Source organism: Argiope bruennichi, chromosome 7, assembly GCF_947563725.1.
Source record: "Argiope bruennichi chromosome 7, qqArgBrue1.1, whole genome shotgun sequence".
In the NCBI taxonomy this organism is placed as follows: Eukaryota; Metazoa; Arthropoda; class Arachnida; order Araneae; family Araneidae; genus Argiope; species Argiope bruennichi.
In genome coordinates this window covers 11,256,327-11,276,775 of record NC_079157.1, presented here as the reverse complement: position 1 = coordinate 11,276,775, position 20,449 = coordinate 11,256,327, and the positions used below count along the sequence as shown (strand labels likewise).

The following is a 20,449-nucleotide window of genomic DNA, read 5'->3' as shown; positions in this document are numbered from 1 at the left end:
CACATTCGCTGAGTAACACAATTCTTCCTTAGATGTATCTTCTCTCGTCCTTTTATGAACAAATAACATCTTGCTGATTCTTTCCAGTTTCATTCTCATAAAGCTGCTTTCCGATTTCTCCTAGGCGTGCCGAAATAGCTCAGTTGGGAGAGCGTTAGACTGAAGATCTAAATCTTTCTTAGTTCGATCCCGGGTGTGGGCAAGCGTAACTGTCCTCGGTAGTATAGTGGTCAGTATCCCCGCCTGTCACGCGGGAGACCGGGGTTCGATTCCCCGACGGGGAGTTTGCGATATAACATTAATCTTTTTTTTTTTAATTTTATTGGATAACACTAATAATTCTACATGTGCTCTTTCGATTGACTTTAGAAATCTTGACAAACCACATTCGCTGAGTAACACAATTCTTCCTTAGATGTATCTTCTCTCGTCCTTTTATGAACAAATAACATCTTGCTGATTCTTTCCAGTTTCATTCTGGTAAAGCTGCTTTCCGATTTCTCCTAGGCGTGCCGAAATAGCTCAGTTGGGAGAGCGTTAGTCTGAAGATCTAAAGGTCCCTGGTTCGATCCCGGGTTTCGGCAAGCGTAACTGTCCTCGATAGTATAGTGGTCAGTATCCCCGCCTGTTACGCGGGAGACCGGGGTTCGATTCCTCGCCGGGGAGTTTGCTATGTTTCTTTAATCTTTTTATTTTTATTGGATAACGCTAATAATTCTACATGTGCGCTTTCGATTGACTTTAGAAATCTTGACAAACCACATTCGCTGAGTAACACAATTCTTTATTAGATTTATCTTCTCTCGTCCTTTTATGAACAAATAACATCTTGCTGATTCTTTCCAATTTCATTCTGGTAAAGCTGCTTTCCGATTTCTCCTAGGCGTGCCGAAATAAATCAGTTGGGAGAGCGTTAGACTGAAGATCTAAAGGTCCCTGGTTCGGTCCCGGGTTTCGGTAATCGTAACTGTCCTCGGTAGTATAGTGGTCAGTATCCCCGCCTGTCCCGCGGGATATCGAGGTTCGATTCCCCGCCGGGGAGTTTGCGATATAACGTTAATCTTTTTAGTTTTATTGGATAACACTAATAATTCTACATGTGCGCTTTCGATTGACTTTAGAAATCTTGACAAACCACATTCGCTGAGTAACACAATTCTTCCTTAGATGTATCTTCTCTCGTCCTTTTATGAACAAATAACATCTTGCTGATTCTTTCCAGTTTCATTCTGGTAAAGCTGCTTGCCGATTTCTAATAGGCGTGCCGAAATAGCTCAGTTGGGAGAGCGTTAGACTGAAGATCTAAAGGTCCCTGGTTCGATCCCGGGTTTCGGCAAGCGTAACTGTCCTCGGTAGTATAGTGGTCAGTATCCCCGCCTGTCACGCGGGAGACCGGGGTTTGATTCCCCGCCGGGGAGATTGCGATATAACATTAACCATTTTATTTTTATTGGATAAAACTAATAATTCTACATGCGCGCTTTCGATTGACTTTAGAAATCTTGACAAACCACATTCGCTGAGTAACACAATTCTTCCTTAGATGTATCTTCTCTCGTCCTTTTATGAACAAATAACATCTTGCTGATTCTTTCCAGTTTCATTCTGATAAAGCTTCTTTCCGATTTCCCCTAGGCGTGCCGAAATAGCTCAGTTGGGAGAGCGTTAGACTGAAGATCTAAAGGTCCTTGGTTCGATCCCGGGTTTCGGCAAGCGTAACTGTCCTCGGTAGTATAGTGGTCAGTATCCCCGCCTGTCACGCGGGAGACCGGGGTTCGATTCCCTGCCGGGGATTTTGCTATATTTCTTTAATATTTTTATTTTTATTCGATAACACTAATAATTCTACATGTGCGCTTTCGATTGACTTTAGAAATCTTGACAAACCACATTCGCTGAGTAACACAATTCTTCCTTAGATGTAACTTCTCTCGTCCTTTTATGAACAAATAACATCTTGCTGATTCTTTCCAATTTCATTCTGGTAAAGCTGCTTTCCGATCTCTCCTAGGCGTGCCGAAATAGCTCAGTTGGGAGAGCGTTAGACTGAAGATATAAAGGTCCCTGGTTCGATCCCGGGTTTCGGCAAGCGTAACTGTCCTCGGTAGTATAGTGGTCAGTATCCCCGCCTGTCACGCGGGAGACCGGGATTCGATTCCCCGCCGGGGAGTTTGCGATATAACATTAACCATTTTATTTTTATTCGATAACACTAATAATTCTACATGTGCGCTTTCGATTGACTTTAGAAATCTTGACAAACCACATTCGCTGAGTAACACAATTCTTCCTTAGATGTATCTTCTCTCGTCCTTTTATGAACAAATAACATCTTGCTGATTCTTTCCAATTTCATTCTGGTAAAGCTGCTTTCCGATTTCTCCTAATCGTGCCGAAATAGCTCAGTTGGGATAGCGTTAGACTGAAGATCTAAAGGTCCCTGGTTCGATCCCGGGTTTCGGCAAGCGTAACTGTCCTCGGTAGTATAGTGGTCAGTATCCCCGCCTGTCACGCGGGAGAGTGGGGTTCGATTCCCCGCCGGGGAGTTTGCTATATTTCTTTGATCTTTTTATTTTTATTGGATAACACTAATAATTCTACATGTGCGCTTTCGATTGACTTTAGAAATCTTGACAAACCACATTCGCTGAGTAACACAATTCTTTATTAGATGTATTTTCTCTCGTCCTTTTATGAACAAATAACATCTTGCTGATTCTTTCCAATTTCATTCTGGTAAAGCTGCTTTCCGATTTCTCCTAGGCGTGCCGAAATAAATCAGTTGGGAGAGCGTTAGACTGAAGATCTAAAGTTCCCTGGTTCGGTCCCGGGTTTCGGTAATCGTAACTGTCCTCGGTAGTATAGTGGTCAGTATCCCCGCCTGTCCCGCGGGATATCGGGGTTCGATTCCCCGCCGGGGAGTTTGCGATATAACATTAATCTTTTTAGTTTTATTGGATAACACTAATAATTCTACATGTGCTCTTTCGATTGACTTTAGAAATCTTGACAAACCACATTCGCTGAGTAACACAATTCTTCCTTAGATGTATCTTCTCTCGTCCTTTTATGAACAAATAACATCTTGCTGATTCTTTCCAGTTTCATTCTGATAAAGCTGCTTTCCGATTTCTCCTAGGCGTGCCGAAATAGCTCAGTTGGGAGAGCGTTTGACTGAAGATCTAAAGGTCCCTGATTCGATCCCGGGTTTCGGCAATCGTAACTGTCCTCTCTAGTATAGTGGTCAGTATCCCCGCCTGTCACGCGGGAGACCGGGGTTCGATTCCCCGCCGGGGAGTTAGCTATATTTCTTTAATCTTTTTATTTTTATTGGATAACACTAATAATTCTACATGTGCGCTTTCGATTGACTTTAGAAATCTTGACAAACCACATTCGCTGAGTAACACAATTCTTCCTTAGATGTATCTTCTCTCGTCCTTTTATGAACAAATAACATCTTGCTGATTCTTTCCAGTTTCATTCTGGTAAAGCTGCTTGCCGATTTCTCCTAGGCGTGCCAAAATAGCTCAGTTGGGAGAGCGTTAGACTGAAGATCTAAAGGTCCCTGGTTCGATCCCGGGTTTCTGCAAGCGTAACTGTCCTCGGTAGTATAGTGGTCAGTATCCCCGCCTGTCACGCGGGAGACCGGGGTTCGATTCCCCGCCGGGGATTTTGCTATATTTCTTTAATCTTTTTATTTTTATTCGATGACACTAATAATTCTACATGTGCGCTTTCGATTGACTTTAGAAATCTTGACAAACCACATTCGCTGAGTAACACAATTCTTCCTTAGATGTATCTTCTCTCGTCCTTTTATGAACAAATAACATCTTGCTGATTCTTTCCAATTTCATTCTGGTAAAGCTGCTTTCCGATTTCTCCTAGGCGTGCCGAAATAGCTCAGCTGGGAGAGCGTTAGACTGAAGATCTAAAGGTCCCTGGTTCGATCTCGGGTTTCGGCAAGCGTAACTGTCCTCGGTAGTATAGTGGTCAGTATCCCCGCCTGTCACGCGGGAGACCGGGATTCGATTCCCCGCCGGGGAGTTTGCAATATAACATTAATCATTTTATTTTTATTGGATAACACTAATAATTCTACATGCGCGCTTTCGATTGACTTTAGAAATCTTGACAAACCACATTCGCTGAGTAACACAATTCTTTATTAGATGTATCTTCTCTCGTCCTTTTATGAGCAAATAACATCTTGCTGATTCTTTCCAGTTTCATTCTGGTAAAGCTGCTTTCCGATTTCTCCTAGGCGTGCCGAAATAGCTCAGTTGGGAGAGCGTTAGACTGAAGGTCTAAAGGTCCCTGGTTCGATCCCGGGTTTCTGCAAGCTTAACTGTCCTCGGTAGTATAGTGGTCAGTATCCCCGCCTGTCACGCGGGAGAGTGGGGCCCGTTTCCACGTAGGGGAGTTTGCGATATATCATTAATCTTTTTATTTTTATTGGATAACACTAATAATTCTACATGTGCGCTTTCGATTGACTTTAGAAATCTTGACAAACCACATTCGCTGAGTAACACAATTCTTCCTTAGATGTATCTTCTCTCGTCCTTTTATGAACAAATAACATCTTGCTGATTCTTTCCAGTTTCATTCTGGTAAAGCTGCTTGCCGATTTCTCCTAGGCGTGCCGAAATAGCTCAGTTGGGAGAGAGTTAGACTGAAGATCTAAAGGTCCCTGGTTCGATCCCGGGTTTCGGCAAGCGTAACTGTCCTCGGTAGTATAGTGGTCAGTATCCCCGCCTGTCACGCGGGACACCGGGGTTCGATTACCCGCCGGGGCGTTTGCGATATAAAATTAATCATTTTATTTTTATTGGATAACACTAATAATTCTACATGTGCTCTTTCGATTGACTTTAGAAATCTTGACAAACCACATTCGCTGAGTAACACAATTCTTTATTAGATGTATCTTCTCTCGTCCTTTTATGAACAAATAACATCTTGCTGATTCTTTTCAATTTCATTCTCGTAAAGCTGCTTTCCGATTTCTCCTAGGCGTGCCGAAATAGCTCAGTTGGGAGAGCGTTAGACTGAAGATCTAAAGGTCCCTGGTTCGATCCCGGGTTTCGGCAAGCGTAACTGTCCTCGGTATTATAGTGGTCAGTATCCCCGCCTGTCACGCGGGAGACCGAGGTTCGATTCCCCGCCTGGGAGTTTGCTATATTTCTTTAATCTTTTTATTTTTATTGGATAACACTAATAATTCTAAATGTGCGCTTTCGATTGACTTTAGAAATCTTGACAAACCACATTCCGTGAGTAACACAATTCTTCCTCAGATGTATCTTCTCTCGTCCTTTTATGAACAAATAACATCTTGCTGATTCTTTCCAGTTTCATTTTGATAAAGCTGCTTTCCGATTTCTCCTAGGCGTGCCGAAATAGCTCAGTTGGGAGAGCGTTAGATTGAAGATCTAAAGGTCCCTGGTTCGATCCCGGGTTTCGGCAAGCGTAACTGTCCGCGGTAGTATAGTGGTCAGTATCCCCGCCTGTCACGCGGGACACCAGGGTTCGATTACCCGCCGGGGCGTTTGCGATATAAAATTAATCATTTTATTTTTATTGGATAACACTAATAATTCTACATGTGCTCTTTCGATTGACTTTAGATATCTTGATAAACCACATTCGCTGAGTAACACAATTCTTCTTTAGATGTATCTTCTCTCGTCCCTTTATGAACAAATAACATCTTGCTGATTCTTTCCAGTTTCATTCTGATAAAGCTGCTTTCCGATTTCTCCTAGGCGTGCCGAAATAGCTCAGTTGGGAGAGCTTTAGACTGAAGATCTAAAGGTCCCGGGTTTCGGCAAGCGTAACTGTCCTCGGTAGTATAGTGGTCAGTATCTCCGCCTGTCACGCGGGAGACCGGGATTCGATTCTCCGCCGGGGAGTTTGCGATATAACATTAATCTTTTAATTTTTATTGGATAACACTAATAATTATACATGTGCTCTTTCGATTGACTTTAGAAATCTTGACAAACCACATTCGCATAGTAACACAATTCTTCCTTAGATGTATCTTCTCTCGTCCTTTTATGAACAAATAACATCTTGCTGATTCTTTCCAGTTTCATTCTGGTAAAGCTGCTTTCCGATTTCTCCTAGACGTGCCGAAATAGCTCAGTTGGGAGAGCGTTAGACTGAAGATCTAAAGGTCTCTGGTTCGATCCCGGATTTCGGCAAGCGTAACTGTCCTCGGTAGTATAGTGGTCAGTATCCCCGCCTGTCACGCGGGACACCGGGGTTCGATTACCCGCCGGGGCGTTTGCGATATAAAATTAATCTTTTTATTTTTATTAGATAACACTAATAATTCTACATGTGCGCTTTCGATTGACTTTAGAAATCTTGACAAACCACATTCCGTGAGTAACACAATTCTTCCTCAGATGTATCTTCTCTCGTCCTTTTATGAACAAATAACATCTTGCTGATTCTTTCCAGTTTCATTTTGATAAAGCTGCTTTCCGATTTCTCCTAGGCGTGCCGAAATAGCTCAATTGGGAGAGCGTTAGACTGAAGATCTAAAGGTCCCTGGTTCGATCCCGGGTTTCGGCAAGCGTAACTGTCTTCGGTAGTATAGTGGTCAGTATCCCCGCCTGTCACGCGGGAGACCGGTTTTCGGTTCCCCGCCGGGGAGTTTGTGATATATCAATAATCTTTTTATTTTTATTGGATAACACTAATAATTCTACATGTGCGCTTTCGATTGACTTTAGAAATCTTGACAAACCACATTCGCTGAGTAACACAATTCTTTATTAGATGTATCTTCTCTCGTCCTTTTATGAACAAATAACATCTTGCTGATTCTTTTCAATTTCATTCTCGTAAAGCTGCTTTCCGATTTCTCCTAGGCGTGCCGAAATAGCTCAGTTGGGAGAGCGTTAGACTGAAGATTTAAAGGTCCCTGGTTCGATCCCGGGTTTCGGCAAGCGTAACTGTCCTCGGTAGTATAGTGGTCAGTATCCCCGCCTGTCACGCGGGAGACCGAGGTTCGATTCCCCGCCTGGGAGTTTGCTATATTTCTTTAATCTTTTTATTTTTATTGGATAACACTAATAATTCTACATGTGCGCTTTCGATTGACTTTAGAAATCTTGACAAACCACATTCGCTGAGTAACACAATTCTTCCTGAGATGTATCTTCTCTCGTCCTTTTATGAACAAATAACATCTTGCTGATTCTTTCCAGTTTTATTTTGATAAAGCTGCTTTCCGATTTCTCCTAGGCGTGCCGAAATAGCTCAGTTGGGAGAGCTTTAGACTGAAGATCTAAAGGTCCCGGGTTTCGGCAAGCGTAACTGTCCTCGGTAGTGTAGTGGTCAGTATCTCCGCCTGTCACGCGGGAGACCGGGATTCGATTCTCCGCCGGGGAATTTGCGATATAACATTGATCTTTTTATTTTTATTGGATAACACTAATAATTCTACATGTGCTCTTTCGATTGACTTTAGAAATCTTGACAAACCACATTCGCTGAGTAACACAATTCTTCCTTAGATGTATCTTCTCTCGTCCTTTTATGAACAAATAACATCTTGCTGATTCTTTCCAGTTTCATTCTGGTAAAGCTGCTTTCCGATTTCTCCTAAGCGTGCCGAAATAGCTCAGATGGGAAAGCGTTAGACTGAAGATCTAAAGGTCCCTGGTTCGATCCCGGGTTTCGGCAAGCGTAACTGTCCTCGGTAGTGTAGTGGTCAGTATCCCCGCCTGTCACGCGGGAGACCGGGGTTCGATTCCCATCCGGGGCGTTTGCGATATAACATTAATCTTTTTATTTTTATTGGATAACACTAATAATTCTACATGTGCTCTTTCGATTGACTTTAGAAATCTTGACAAACCACATTCGCTGAGTAACACAATTCTTCCTTAAATGTATCTTCTCTCGTCCTTTTATGAACAAATAACATCTTGCTGATTCTTTCCAGTTTCATTCTGGTAAAGCTGCTTTCCAATTTCTCCTAGGCGTGCCGAAATAGCTCAGTTGGGAGAGCGTTAGACTGAAAATCTAAAGGTCCCTGGTTTGATCCCGGATTTCGGCAAGCGTAACTGTCCTTGGTAGTATAGTGGTCAGTATCCCCGCCTGTCACGCGGGAGACCGGGGTTCGATTCCCCGCCGGGGAGTTTGCTATATTTCTTTAATATTTTTATTTTTATTGGATAACACTAATAATTCTACATGTGCGCTTTCGATTGACTTTAGAAATCTTGACAAACCACATTCGCTGAGTAACACAATTCTTCCTTAAATGTATCTTCTCTCGTCCTTTTATGAACAAATAACATCTTGCTGATTCTTTCCGGTTTCAATTTGATAAAGCTGCTTTCCGATTTCTCCTAGGCGTGCCGAAATAGCTCAGTTGGGAGAGCGTTAGACTGAAAATCTAAAGGTCCCTGGTTTGATCCCGGATTTCGGCAAGCGTAACTGTCCTCGGTAGTATAATGGTCAGTATCCCCGCCTGTCACGCGGGAGACCGAGGTTCGATTCCCCGCCTTGGAGTTTGCTATATTTCTTTAATCTTTTTATTTTTATTGAATAACACTAATAATTCTACATGTGCGCTTTCGATTGACTTTAGAAATCTTGACAAACCACATTCGCTGAGTAACACAATTCTTTATTAGATGTATCTTCTCTCGTCCCTTTATGAACAAATAACATCTTGCTGATTTTTTCCAATTTCATTCTGGTAAAGCTGCTTTCCGATTTCTCCTAGACGTGCCGAAATAGCTCAGTTGGGAGAGCGTTAGACTGAAGATCTGAAGGTCCCTGGTTCGATCCCGGGTTTCGGCAAGCGTAACTGTCCTCGGTAGTATAGTGGTAAGTGTCCCCGCCTGTCACGCGGGAGACCGGGATTCGATTCTCCGCCGGGGAGTTTGCGATATAACATTGATCTTTTTATTTTTATTGGATAACACTAATAATTCTACATGTGCTCTTTCGATTCACTTTAGAAATCTTGACAAACCACATTCGCTGAGTAACACAATTCTTCCTTAGATGTATCTTCTCTCGTCCTTTTATGAACAAATAACATCTTGCTGATTCTTTCCAGTTTCATTCTGGTAAAGCTGCTTTCCGATTTCCCCTGAGCGTGCCGAAATAGCTCAGTTGGGAGAGCGTTAGACTGAAGATCTAAAGGTCCCGGGTTTCGGCAAGCGTAACTGTCCTCGGTAGTATAATGGTCAGTATCCCCACCTGTCACGCGGGAGACCGAGGTTCGATTCCCCGCCTTGGAATTTGCTATATTTCTTTAATCTTTTTATTTTTATTGAATAACACTAATAATTCTACATGTGCGCTTTCGATTGACTTTAGAAATCTTGACAAACCACATTCGCTGAGTAACACAATTCTTTATTAGATGTATATTCTCTCGTCCCTTTATGAACAAATAACATCTTGCTGATTTTTTCCAATTTCATTCTGGTAAAGCTGCTTTCCGATTTCTCCTAGACGTGCCGAAATAGCTCAGTTGGGAGAGCGTTAGACTGAAGATCTGAAGGTCCCTGGTTCGATCCCGGGTTTCGGCAAGCGTAACTGTCCTCGGTAGTATAGTGGTAAGTGTCCCCGCCTGTCACGCGGGAGACCGGGATTCGATTCTCCGCCGGGGAGTTTGCGATATAACATTGATCTTTTTATTTTTATTGGATAACACTAATAATTCTACATGTGCTCTTTCGATTCACTTTACAAATCTTGACAAACCACATTCGCTGAGTAACACAATTCTTCCTTAGATGTATCTTCTCTCGTCCTTTTATGAACTAATAACATCTTGCTGATTCTTTCCAGTTTCATTCTGGTAAAGCTGCTTTCCGATTTCCCCTGAGCGTGCCGAAATAGCTCAGATGGGAGAGCGTTAGACTGAAGATCTAAAGGTCCCTGGTTCGATCCCGGGTTTCGGCAAGCGTAACTGTCCTCGGTAGTATAGTGGTCAGTATCCCCGCCTGTCACGCGGGAGACCGGGATTCGATTCTCCGTCGGGGAGTTTGCGATATAACATTGATCTTTTTATTTTTATTGGATAACACTAATAATTCTACATGTGCTCTTTCGATTGACTTTAGAAATCTTGACAAACCACATTCGCTGAGTAACACAATTCTTCCTTAGATGTATCTTCTCTCGTCCTTTTATGAACAAATAACATCTTGCTGATTCATTCCAGTTTCATTCTGGTAAAGCTGCTTTCCGATTTCTCCTAGGCGTGCCGAAATAGCTCAGTTGGGAGAGCTTTAGTCTGAAGATCTAAAGGTCCCGGGTTTCGGCAAGCGTAACTGTCCTCGGTAGTATAGTGGTCAGTATCCCCGCCTGTCACGCGGGAGACCGGTTTTCGGTTCCCCGCCGGGGAGTTTGCTATATTTCTTTAATCTTTTTATTTTTATTGGATAACACTAATAATTCTACATGTGCGCTTTCGATTGACTTTAGAAATCTTGACAAACCACATTCGCTGAGTAACACAATTCTTTATTAGATGTATCTTCTCTCGTCCTTTTATGAACAAATAACATCTTGCTGATTTTTTCCAATTTCATTCTGGTAAAGCTGCTTTCCGATTTCTCCTAGGCGTGCCGAAATAGCTCAGTTGGGAGAGCGTTAGACTGAAGATCTAAAGGTCCCTGGTTCGATCCCGGGTTTCGGCAAGCGTAACTGTCCTCGGTAGTATAGTGGTCAGTATCCCCGCCTGTCACGCGGGACACCGGGGTTCGATTACCCGCCGGGGCGTTTGCGATATAACATTAATCTTTTTATTTTTATTGGATAACACTAATAATTCTACATGTGCTCTTTTGATTGACTTTAGAAATCTTGACAAACCACATTCGCTGAGTAACACAATTCTTCCTTAGATGTATCTTCTCTCGTCCCTTTATGAACAAATAACATCTTGCTGATTCTTTCCAGTTTCATTCTGATAAAGCTGCTTTCCGATTTCTCCTAGGCGTGCCGAAATAGCTCAGTTGGGAGAGCGTTAGACTGAAGATCTAAAGGTCCCTGGTTCGATCCCGGGTTTCGGCAAGCGTAACTGTCCTCGGTAGTATAGTGGTCAGTATCCCCGCCTGTCACGCGGGAGACCGGGATTCGATTCTCCGCCGGGGAGTTTGCGAAATAACATTGATCTTTTTATTTTTATTGGATAACACTAATAATTCTACATGTGCTCTTTCGATTCACTTTAGAAATCTTGACAAACCACATTCGCTGAGTAACACAATTCTTCCTTAGATGTATCTTCTCTCGTCCTTTTATGAACAAATAACATCTTGCTGATTCTTTCCAGTTTCATTCCGGTAAAGCTGCTTTCCGATTTCTCCTAGGCGTGCCGAAATAGCTCAGTTGGGAGAGCTTTAGACTGAAGATCTAAAGGTCCCGGGTTTCGGCAAGCGTAACTGTCCTCGGTGGTATAGTGGTCAGTATCCCCACCTGTCACGCGGGAGACCGGGGTTCGATTCCCCGCCGGGGAGTTTGCAATTTAACATTAATCTTTTTATTTTTATTGGATAACACTAATAATTCTACATGTGCTCTTTCGATTGACTTTAGAAATCTTGACAAACCACATTCGCTGAGTAACACAATTCTTTATTAGATGTATCTTCTCTCGTCCTTTTATGAACAAATAACATCTTGCTGATTCTTTCCAGTTTCATTCTCATAAAGCTGCTTTCCGATTTCTCGCAGGCGTGCCGAAATAGCTCAGTTGGGAGAGCGTTAGACTGAAGATCTAACGGTCCCTGGTTCGATCCCGGGTTTCGGCAAGCGTAACTGTCCTCGGTAGTATAGTGGTCAGTATCCCCGCCTGTCACGCGGGAGACCGGGGTTCGATTCCCCGCTGGGGAGTTTGCGATATAACATTAATCTTTTTATTTTTATTGGATAACACTAATAATTCTACATGTGCTCTTTCGATTTACTTTAGAAATCTTGACAAATCACATTCGCTGAGTAACACAATTCTTCCTTAGATGTATCTTCTCTCGTCCTTTTATGAACAAATAACATCTTGCTGATTCTTTCCAGTTTCATTCTCATAAAGCTGCTTTCCGATTTCTCCTAGGCGTGCCGAAATAGCTCAGTTGGGAGAGCGTTAGACTGAAGATCTAACGGTCCCTGTTTCGATCCCGGGTTTCGGCAAGCGTAATTGTCCTCGGTAGTATAGTGGTCAGTATCCCCGCCTGTCATGCGGGAGACCGGGGTTCTATTCCCCGGCGGGGAGTTTGCGATATATCAATAATCTTTTTATTTTTATTGGTTAACACTAATAATTCTACATGTGCGCTTTCGATTGACTTTAGAAATCTTGACAAACCACATTCGCTGAGTAACACAATTCTTTATTAGATGTATCTTCTCTAGTCCTTTTATGAACAAATAACATCTTGCTGATTCTTTCCAATTTCATTCTGGTAAAGCTGCTTTCCGATTTCTCCTAGGCGTGCCGAAATAGCTCAGTTGGGAGAGCGTTAGACTGAAGATCTAAAGGTTGCTGGTTCTTGCCGGGTTTCGGCAAGCGTAACTGTCCTCGGTAGTATAGTGGTCAGTATCCCCGCCTGTCACGCGGGAGACCGGGGTTCGATTCCCTGCCGGGGAGTTTGCGATATAACATTAATCTTTTTATTTTTATTTTTATTGAATAACACTAATAATTCTACATGTGCTCTTTCGATTTACTTTAGAAATCTTGACAAATCACATTCGCTGAGTAACACAATTCTTCCTTAGATGTATCTTCTCTCGTCCTTTTATGAACAAATAACATCTTGCTGATTCTTTCCAGTTTCATTCTCATAAAGCTGCTTTCCGATTTCTCGTAGGCGTGCCGAAATAGCTCAGTTGGGAGAGCGGTAGACTGAAGATCTAACGGTCCCTATTTCGATCCCGGGTTTCGGCAAGCGTAACTGTCCTCGGTAGTATAGTGGTCAGTATCCCCGCCTGTCACGCGGGAGACCGGGGTTCGATTCCCCGCCGGGGGGTTTGCGATATAACATTAATCTTTTTATTTTTATTGGATAACACTAATAATTCTACATGTGCTCTTTCGATTGACTTTAGAAATCTTGACAAACCACATTCGCTGAGTAACAGAATTCTTCCTTAGATGTATCTTCTCTCGTCCTTTTATGAACAAATAACATCTTGCTGATTCTTTCCAGTTTCATTCTGGTAAAGCTGCTTTCCGATTTCTCCACGGCGTGCCGAAATAGCTCAGTTGGGAGAGCGTTAGACTGAAGATCTAAAGGTCCCTGGTTCGATCCCGGGTTTCGGCAAGCGAAACTGTCCTCGATAGTATAGTGGTCAGTATCCCCGCCTGTCACGCGGGAGACCGGGGTTCGATTCCCCGCCGCGGAGTTTGTTATATTGCTTTAATCTTTTTATTTTTATTGGATAACGCTAATAATTCTACATGTGCGCTTTCGATTGACTTTAGAAATCTTGACAAACCACATTCGCTGAGTAACACAATTCTTCCTTAGATGTATCTTCTCTCGTCCTTTTATGAACAAATAACATCTTGCTGATTCTTTCCAATTTCATTCTGGTAAAGCTGCTTTCCGATTTCTCCTAGGCGTGCCGAAATAGCTCAGTTGGGATAGCGTTAGACTGAAGATCTAAAGGTCCCTGGTTCGATCCCGGTTTTCGGCAAGCGTAACTGTCCTCGGTAGTATAGTGGTCAGTATCCCCGCCTGTCACGCGGGAGACCGGGGTTCGATTCCCCGCTGGGGAGTTTGCGATATAACATTAATCTTTTTATTTTTATTTTTATTGGATAACACTAATAATTCTACATGTGCTCTTTCGATTTACTTTAGAAATCTTGACAAATCACATTCGCTGAGTAACACAATTCTTCCTTAGATGTATCTTCTCTCGTCCTTTTATGAACAAATAACATCTTGCTGATTCTTTCCAATTTCATTCTGGTAAAGCTGCTTTCCGATTTCTCCTAGGCGTGCCGAAATAGCTCAGTTGGGAGAGCGTTAGACTGAAGATCTAAAGGTTGCTGGTTCTTGCCGGGTTTCGGCAAGCGTAACTGTCCTCGGTAGTATAGTGGTCAGTATCCCCGCCTGTCACGCGGGAGACCGGGGTTCGATTCCCCGCCGGGGAGTTTGCGATATAACATTAATCTTTTTATTTTTATTTTTATTGGATAACACTAATAATTCTACATGTGCTCTTTCGATTTACTTTAGAAATCTTGACAAATCACATTCGCTGAGTAACACAATTCTTCCTTAGATGTATCTTCTCTCGTCCTTTTATGAACAAATAACATCTTGCTGATTCTTTCCAATTTCATTCTGGTAAAGCTGCTTTCCGATTTCTCCTAGGCGTGCCGAAATAGCTCAGTTGGGAGAGCGTTAGACTGAAGATCTAAAGGTTGCTGGTTCTTGCCGGGTTTCGGCAAGCGTAACTGTCCTCGGTAGTATAGTGGTCAGTATCCCCGCCTGTCACGCGGGAGACCGGGGTTCGATTCCCCGCCGGGGAGTTTGCGATATAACATTAATCTTTTTATTTTTATTTTTATTGGATAACACTAATAATTCTACATGTGCTCTTTCGATTTACTTTAGAAATCTTGACAAATCACATTCGCTGAGTAACACAATTCTTCCTTAGATGTATCTTCTCTCGTCCTTTTATGAACAAATAACATCTTGCTGATTCTTTCCAATTTCATTCTGGTAAAGCTGCTTTCCGATTTCTCCTAGGCGTGCCGAAATAGCTCAGTTGGGAGAGCGTTAGACTGAAGATCTAAAGGTTGCTGGTTCTTGCCGGGTTTCGGCAAGCGTAACTGTCCTCGGTAGTATAGTGGTCAGTATCCCCGCCTGTCACGCGGGAGACCGGGGTTCGATTCCCCGCCGGGGAGTTTGCGATATAACATTAATCTTTTTATTTTTATTTTTATTGGATAACACTAATAATTCTACATGTGCTCTTTCGATTTACTTTAGAAATCTTGACAAATCACATTCGCTGAGTAACACAATTCTTCCTTAGATGTATCTTCTCTCGTCCTTTTATGAACAAATAACATCTTGCTGATTCTTTCCAGTTTCATTCTCATAAAGCTGCTTTCCGATTTCTCCTAGGCGTGCCGAAATAGCTCAGTTGGGAGAGCGTTAGACAGAAGATCTAAAGGTCCCTGGTTTGATCCCGGGTTTCGGCAAGCGTAACTGTCCTCGGTAGTATAGTGGTCAATATCCCCGCCTGTCACGCGGGAGACCGGGGTTCGATTCCCCGCCGGGGCGTTTGCTATATTTCTTTAATCTTTTTGTTTTTATTGTATAACACTAATAATTCTACATGTGCGCTTTCGATTGACTTTAGAAATCTTGACAAATCACATTCGCTGAGTAACACAATTCTTTATTAGATGTATCTTCTCTCGTCCTTTTATGAACAAATAACATCTTGCTGATTCTTTCCAATTTCATTCTGGTAAAGCTGCTTTCCGATTTCTCCTAGGCGTGCCGAAATAGCTCAGTTGGGAGAGCTTTAGACTGAAGATCTAAAGGCTGCTGGTTCTTGCCGGGTTTCGGCAAGCGTGACTGTCCTCGGTAGTATAGTGGTCAGTATCCCCGCCTGTCACGCGGGAGACCGGGGTTCGATTCCCCGCCGGGGAGTTTGCGATATAACATTAATCTTTTTATTTTTATTTTTATTGAATAACACTAATAATTCTACATGTGCTCTTTCGATTTACTTTAGAAATCTTGACAAATCACATTCGCTGAGTAACACAATTCTTCCTTAGATGTATCTTCTCTCGTCCTTTTATGAACAAATAACATCTTGCTGATTCTTTCCAGTTTCATTCTCATAAAGCTGCTTTCCGATTTCTCGTAGGCGTGCCGAAATAGCTCAGTTGGGAGAGCGGTAGACTGAAGATCTAACGGTCCCTATTTCGATCCCGGGTTTCGGCAAGCGTAACTGTCCTCGGTAGTATAGTGGTCAGTATCCCCGCCTGTCACGCGGGAGACCGGGGTTCGATTCCCCGCCGGGGTGTTTGCGATATAACATTAATCTTTTTATTTTTATTGGATAACACTAATAATTCTACATGTGCTCTTTCGATTGACTTTAGAAATCGTGACAAACCACATTCGCTGAGTAACAGAATTCTTCCTTAGATGTATCTTCTCTCGTCCTTTTATGAACAAATAACATCTTGCTGATTCTTTCCAGTTTCATTCTGGTAAAGCTGCTTTCCGATTTCTCCACGGCGTGCCGAAATAGCTCAGTTGGGAGAGCGTTAGACTGAAGATCTAAAGGTCCCTGGTTCGATCCCGGGTTTCGGCAAGCGTAACTGTCCTCGATAGTATAGTGGTCAGTATCCCCGCCTGTCACGCGGGAGACCGGGGTTCGATTCCCCGCCGCGGAATTTGCTATATTTCTTTAATCTTTTTATTTTTATTGGATAACGCTAATAATTCTACATGTGCGCTTTCGATTGACTTTAGAAATCTTGACAAACCACATTCGCTGAGTAACACAATTCTTCCTTAGATGTATCTTCTCTCGTCCTTTTATGAACAAATAACATCTTGCTGATTCTTTCCAATTTCATTCTGGTAAAGCTGCTTTCCGATTTCTCCTAGGCGTGCCGAAATAGCTCAGTTTGGATAGCGTTAGACTGAAGATCTAAAGGTCCCTGGTTCGATCCCGGGTTTCGGCAAGCGTAACTGTCCTCGGCAGTATAGTGGTCAGTATCCCCGCCTGTCACGCGGGAGACCGGGGTTCGATTCCCCGCCGGGGAGTTTGCTATATTTCTTTAATCTTTTTATTTTTATTGGATAACACTAATAATTCTACATGTGCGCTTTCGATTGACTTTAGAAATCTTGACAAACCACATTCGCTGAGTAACACAATTCTTCCTTAGATGTATCTTCTCTCGTCCTTTTATGAACAAATAACATCTTGCTGATTCTTTCCAATTTCATTCTGGTAAAGCTGCTTTCCGATTTCCCCTAGGCGTGCCGAAATAGCTCAGTTGGGAGAGCGTTAGACTGAAGATCTAAAGGTCAATGGTTCGATCCCGGGTGTCGGCAAGCGTAACTGTCCTCGGTAGTATAGTGGTCAGTATACCCGCCTGTCACGCGGGAGACCGGGGTTCGATTCCCCGCCGGGGAGTTAGCTACATTTCTTTAATCTTTTTATTTTTATTGGATAACACTAATAATTCTACATGTGCGCTTTCGATTGACTTTCGAAATCTTGACAAACCACATTCGCTGAGTAACACAATTCTTCCTTAGATGTATCTTCTCTCGTCCTTTTATGAACAAATAACATCTTGCTAATTCTTTCCAGTTTCATTCTGGTAAAGCTGCTTGCCGATTTCTCCTAGGCGTGCCGAAATAGCTCAGTTGGGAGAGCGTTAGACTGAAGATCTAAAGGTCCCTGGTGCGATCCCGGGTTTCGGCAAGCGTAACTGTCCTCGGTAGTATAGTGGTCAGTATCCCCGCCTGTCACGCGGGAGACCGGTGTTCGATTCCCCTCCGGGGCGTTTGCGATATAACATTAATCTTTTTATTTTTATTGGATAACACTAATAATTCTACATGTGCTCTTTCGATTGACTTTAGAAATCTTGACAAACCACATTTGCTGAGTAACACAATTCTTCCTTAGATGTATATTCTCTCGTCCTTTTATGAACAAATAACATCTTGCTTATTCTTTCCAATTTCATTCTGGTAAAGCTGCTTTCCGATTTCTCCTAGGCGTGCCGAAATAGCTCAGTTGGGATAGCGTTAGACTGAAGATCTAAAGGTCCCTGGTTCGATCCCGGGTTTCGGCAAGCCTAACTGTCCTCGGTAGTATAGTGGTCAGTATCCCCGCCTGTCACGCGGGAGACCGGGGTTCGATTCCCCGCCGGGGAGTTTGCTATATTTCTTTAATATTTTTATTGGATAACACTAATAATTCTACATGTGCGCTTTCGATTGACTTTATAAATCTTGACAAACCACATTCGCTGAGTAACACAATTCTTTATTAGATGTATCTTCTCTCGTCCTTTTATGAACAAATAACATCTTGCTGATTCTTTCCAATTTCATTCTGGTAAAGCTGCTTTCCGATTTCTCCTAGGCGTGCCGAAATAAATCAGTTGGGAGAGCGTTAGACTGAAGATCTGAAGGTCCCTGGTTCGGTCCCGGGTTTCGGCAATCGTAACTGTCCTCGGTAGTATAGTGGTCAGTATCCCCGCCTGTCCCGCGGGATATCGGGGTTCGATTCCCCGCCGGGGAGTTTGCGATATAACATTAATCTTTTTAGTTTTTTGGATAACACTAATAATTCTACATGTGCTCTTTCGATTGACTTTAGAAATCTTGACAAACCACATTCGCTGAGTAACACAATTCTTCCTTAGATGTATCTTCTCTCGTCCTTTTATGAACAAATAACATCTTGCTGATTCTTTCCAGTTTCATTCTGATAAAGCTGCTTGCCGATTTCTCCTAGGCGTGCCGAAATAGCTCAGTTGGGAGAGCGTTAGACTGAAGATCTAAAGGTCCCTGGTTCGATCCCGGGTTTCGGCAAGCGTAACTGTCCTCGGTAGTATAGTGGTCAGTATCCCCGCCTGTCACGCGGGAGACCGGTGTTCGATTCCCCTCCGGGGCGTTTGCGATATAACATTAATCTTTTTATTTTTATTGGATAACACTAATAATTCTACATGTGCTCTTTCGATTGACTTTAGAAATCTTGACAAACCACATTTGCTGAGTAACACAATTCTTCCTTAGATGTATCTTCTCTCGTCCTTTTATGAACAAATAACATCTTGCTTATTCTTTGCAATTTCATTCTGGTAAAGCTGCTTTCCGATTTTTCCTAGGCGTGCCGAAGTAGCTCAGTTGGGATAGCGTTAGACTGACGATCTAAAGGTCCCTGGTTCGATCCCGGGTTTCGGCAAGCGTAACTGTCCTCGGTAGTATAGTGGTCAGTATCCCCGCCTGTCACGCGGGAGACCGGGGTTCGATTCCCCGCCGGGGAGTTTGCTATATTTCTTTAATCTTTTTATTTTTATTGGATAACACTAATAATTCTACATGTGCGCTTTCGATTGACTTTATAAATCTTGACAAACCACATTCGCTGAGTAACACAATTCTTTATTAGATGTATCTTCTCTCGTCCTTTTATGAACAAATAACATCTTGCTGATTCTTTCCAATTTCATTCTGGTAAAGCTGCTTTCCGATTTCTCCTAGGCGTGCCGAAATAGCTCAGTTGGGATAGCGTTAGACTGAAGATCTAAAGGTCCCTGGTTCGGTCCCGGGTTTCGGCAATCGTAACTGTCCTCGGTAGTATAGTGGTCAGTATCCCCGCCTGTCCCGCGGGATATCGGGGTTCGATTCCCCGCCGGGGAGTTTGCGATATAACATTAATCTTTTTAGTTTTATTGGATAACACTAATAATTCTACATGTGCTCTTTCGATTGACTTTAGAAATCTTGACAAACCACATTCGCTGAGTAACACAATTCTTCCTTAGATGTATCTTCTCTCGTCCTTTTATGAACAAATAACATCTTGCTGATTCTTTCCAATTTCATTCTGGTAAAGCTGCTTTCCGATTTCCCCTAGGCGTGCCGAAATAGCTCAGTTGGGAGAGCGTTAGACTGAAGATCTAAAGGTCCTTGGTTCGATCCCGGGTGTCGGCAAGCGTAACTGTCCTCGGTAGTATAGTGGTCAGTATCCCCGCCTGTCACGCGGGAGACCGGGGTTCGATTCCCCGCCGGGGAGTTAGCTATATTTCTTTAATCTTTTTATTTTTATTGGATAACACTAATAATTCTACATGTGCGCTTTCGATTGACTTTCGAAATCTTGACAAACCACATTCGCTGAGTAACACAATTCTTCCTTAGATGTATCTTCTCTCGTCCTTTTATGAACAAATAACATCTTGCTGATTCTTTCCAGTTTCATTCTGGTAAAGCTGCTTGCCGATTTCTCCTAGGCGTGCCGAAATAGCTCAGTTGGGAGAGCGTTAGACTGAAGATCTAAAGGTCCCTGGTTCGATCCCGGGTTTCGGCAAGCGTAACTGTCCTCGGTAGTATAGTGGTCAGTATCCCCGCCTGTCACGCGGGAGACCGGTGTTCGATTCCCCTCCGGGGCGTTTGCGATATAACATTAATCTTTTTATTTTTATTGGATAACACTAATAATTCTACATGTGCTCTTTCGATTGACTTTAGAAATCTTGACAAACCACATTTGCTGAGTAACACAATTCTTCCTTAGATGTATATTCTCTCGTCCTTTTATGAACAAATAACATCTTGCTTATTCTTTCCAATTTCATTCTGGTAATGCTGCTTTCCGATTTCTCCTAGGCGTGCCGAAATAGCTCAGTTGGGATAGCGTTAGACTGAAGATCTAAAGG

The 20,449-nt window shown here is 42.8% G+C and overlaps 23 non-coding genes across 23 annotated transcripts; all 23 read left to right on the top strand.

Moving 5' to 3' along the window:
- Positions 1–1,263: 1,263 nt before the first annotated feature.
- Trnaf-gaa (transfer RNA phenylalanine (anticodon GAA)) lies at positions 1,264–1,336 on the top strand. The gene has a single exon. It is a non-coding gene; the product is annotated as a tRNA-Phe (tRNA).
- A 303-nt stretch (positions 1,337–1,639) lies between these two features.
- Trnaf-gaa (transfer RNA phenylalanine (anticodon GAA)) lies at positions 1,640–1,712 on the top strand. The gene has a single exon. It is a non-coding gene; the product is annotated as a tRNA-Phe (tRNA).
- A 3,311-nt stretch (positions 1,713–5,023) lies between these two features.
- On the top strand, positions 5,024–5,096 carry Trnaf-gaa (transfer RNA phenylalanine (anticodon GAA)). Its single transcript has one exon. It is a non-coding gene; the product is annotated as a tRNA-Phe (tRNA).
- A 303-nt stretch (positions 5,097–5,399) lies between these two features.
- On the top strand, positions 5,400–5,472 carry Trnaf-gaa (transfer RNA phenylalanine (anticodon GAA)). Its single transcript has one exon. It is a non-coding gene; the product is annotated as a tRNA-Phe (tRNA).
- A 1,043-nt stretch (positions 5,473–6,515) lies between these two features.
- Positions 6,516–6,588, top strand: Trnaf-gaa (transfer RNA phenylalanine (anticodon GAA)). Its single transcript has one exon. It is a non-coding gene; the product is annotated as a tRNA-Phe (tRNA).
- A 2,171-nt stretch (positions 6,589–8,759) lies between these two features.
- Positions 8,760–8,832, top strand: Trnaf-gaa (transfer RNA phenylalanine (anticodon GAA)). The gene has a single exon. It is a non-coding gene; the product is annotated as a tRNA-Phe (tRNA).
- Positions 8,833–9,499: 667 nt separating this feature from the next.
- On the top strand, positions 9,500–9,572 carry Trnaf-gaa (transfer RNA phenylalanine (anticodon GAA)). The gene has a single exon. It is a non-coding gene; the product is annotated as a tRNA-Phe (tRNA).
- Positions 9,573–10,615: 1,043 nt separating this feature from the next.
- Trnaf-gaa (transfer RNA phenylalanine (anticodon GAA)) lies at positions 10,616–10,688 on the top strand. Its single transcript has one exon. It is a non-coding gene; the product is annotated as a tRNA-Phe (tRNA).
- Positions 10,689–10,991: 303 nt separating this feature from the next.
- Trnaf-gaa (transfer RNA phenylalanine (anticodon GAA)) lies at positions 10,992–11,064 on the top strand. The gene has a single exon. It is a non-coding gene; the product is annotated as a tRNA-Phe (tRNA).
- A 667-nt stretch (positions 11,065–11,731) lies between these two features.
- On the top strand, positions 11,732–11,804 carry Trnaf-gaa (transfer RNA phenylalanine (anticodon GAA)). Its single transcript has one exon. It is a non-coding gene; the product is annotated as a tRNA-Phe (tRNA).
- Positions 11,805–13,240: 1,436 nt separating this feature from the next.
- On the top strand, positions 13,241–13,313 carry Trnaf-gaa (transfer RNA phenylalanine (anticodon GAA)). Its single transcript has one exon. It is a non-coding gene; the product is annotated as a tRNA-Phe (tRNA).
- Positions 13,314–14,080: 767 nt separating this feature from the next.
- Trnad-guc (transfer RNA aspartic acid (anticodon GUC)) lies at positions 14,081–14,152 on the top strand. The gene has a single exon. It is a non-coding gene; the product is annotated as a tRNA-Asp (tRNA).
- Positions 14,153–14,461: 309 nt separating this feature from the next.
- Trnad-guc (transfer RNA aspartic acid (anticodon GUC)) lies at positions 14,462–14,533 on the top strand. Its single transcript has one exon. It is a non-coding gene; the product is annotated as a tRNA-Asp (tRNA).
- A 309-nt stretch (positions 14,534–14,842) lies between these two features.
- On the top strand, positions 14,843–14,914 carry Trnad-guc (transfer RNA aspartic acid (anticodon GUC)). The gene has a single exon. It is a non-coding gene; the product is annotated as a tRNA-Asp (tRNA).
- Positions 14,915–15,599: 685 nt separating this feature from the next.
- Positions 15,600–15,671, top strand: Trnad-guc (transfer RNA aspartic acid (anticodon GUC)). Its single transcript has one exon. It is a non-coding gene; the product is annotated as a tRNA-Asp (tRNA).
- A 603-nt stretch (positions 15,672–16,274) lies between these two features.
- Trnaf-gaa (transfer RNA phenylalanine (anticodon GAA)) lies at positions 16,275–16,347 on the top strand. The gene has a single exon. It is a non-coding gene; the product is annotated as a tRNA-Phe (tRNA).
- A 762-nt stretch (positions 16,348–17,109) lies between these two features.
- Trnad-guc (transfer RNA aspartic acid (anticodon GUC)) lies at positions 17,110–17,181 on the top strand. The gene has a single exon. It is a non-coding gene; the product is annotated as a tRNA-Asp (tRNA).
- Positions 17,182–17,861: 680 nt separating this feature from the next.
- On the top strand, positions 17,862–17,933 carry Trnad-guc (transfer RNA aspartic acid (anticodon GUC)). The gene has a single exon. It is a non-coding gene; the product is annotated as a tRNA-Asp (tRNA).
- A 590-nt stretch (positions 17,934–18,523) lies between these two features.
- On the top strand, positions 18,524–18,596 carry Trnaf-gaa (transfer RNA phenylalanine (anticodon GAA)). The gene has a single exon. It is a non-coding gene; the product is annotated as a tRNA-Phe (tRNA).
- Positions 18,597–18,899: 303 nt separating this feature from the next.
- On the top strand, positions 18,900–18,972 carry Trnav-gac (transfer RNA valine (anticodon GAC)). Its single transcript has one exon. It is a non-coding gene; the product is annotated as a tRNA-Val (tRNA).
- Positions 18,973–18,982: 10 nt separating this feature from the next.
- Trnad-guc (transfer RNA aspartic acid (anticodon GUC)) lies at positions 18,983–19,054 on the top strand. Its single transcript has one exon. It is a non-coding gene; the product is annotated as a tRNA-Asp (tRNA).
- Positions 19,055–19,734: 680 nt separating this feature from the next.
- Positions 19,735–19,806, top strand: Trnad-guc (transfer RNA aspartic acid (anticodon GUC)). Its single transcript has one exon. It is a non-coding gene; the product is annotated as a tRNA-Asp (tRNA).
- A 221-nt stretch (positions 19,807–20,027) lies between these two features.
- Trnaf-gaa (transfer RNA phenylalanine (anticodon GAA)) lies at positions 20,028–20,100 on the top strand. Its single transcript has one exon. It is a non-coding gene; the product is annotated as a tRNA-Phe (tRNA).
- Positions 20,101–20,449: the final 349 nt, after the last annotated feature.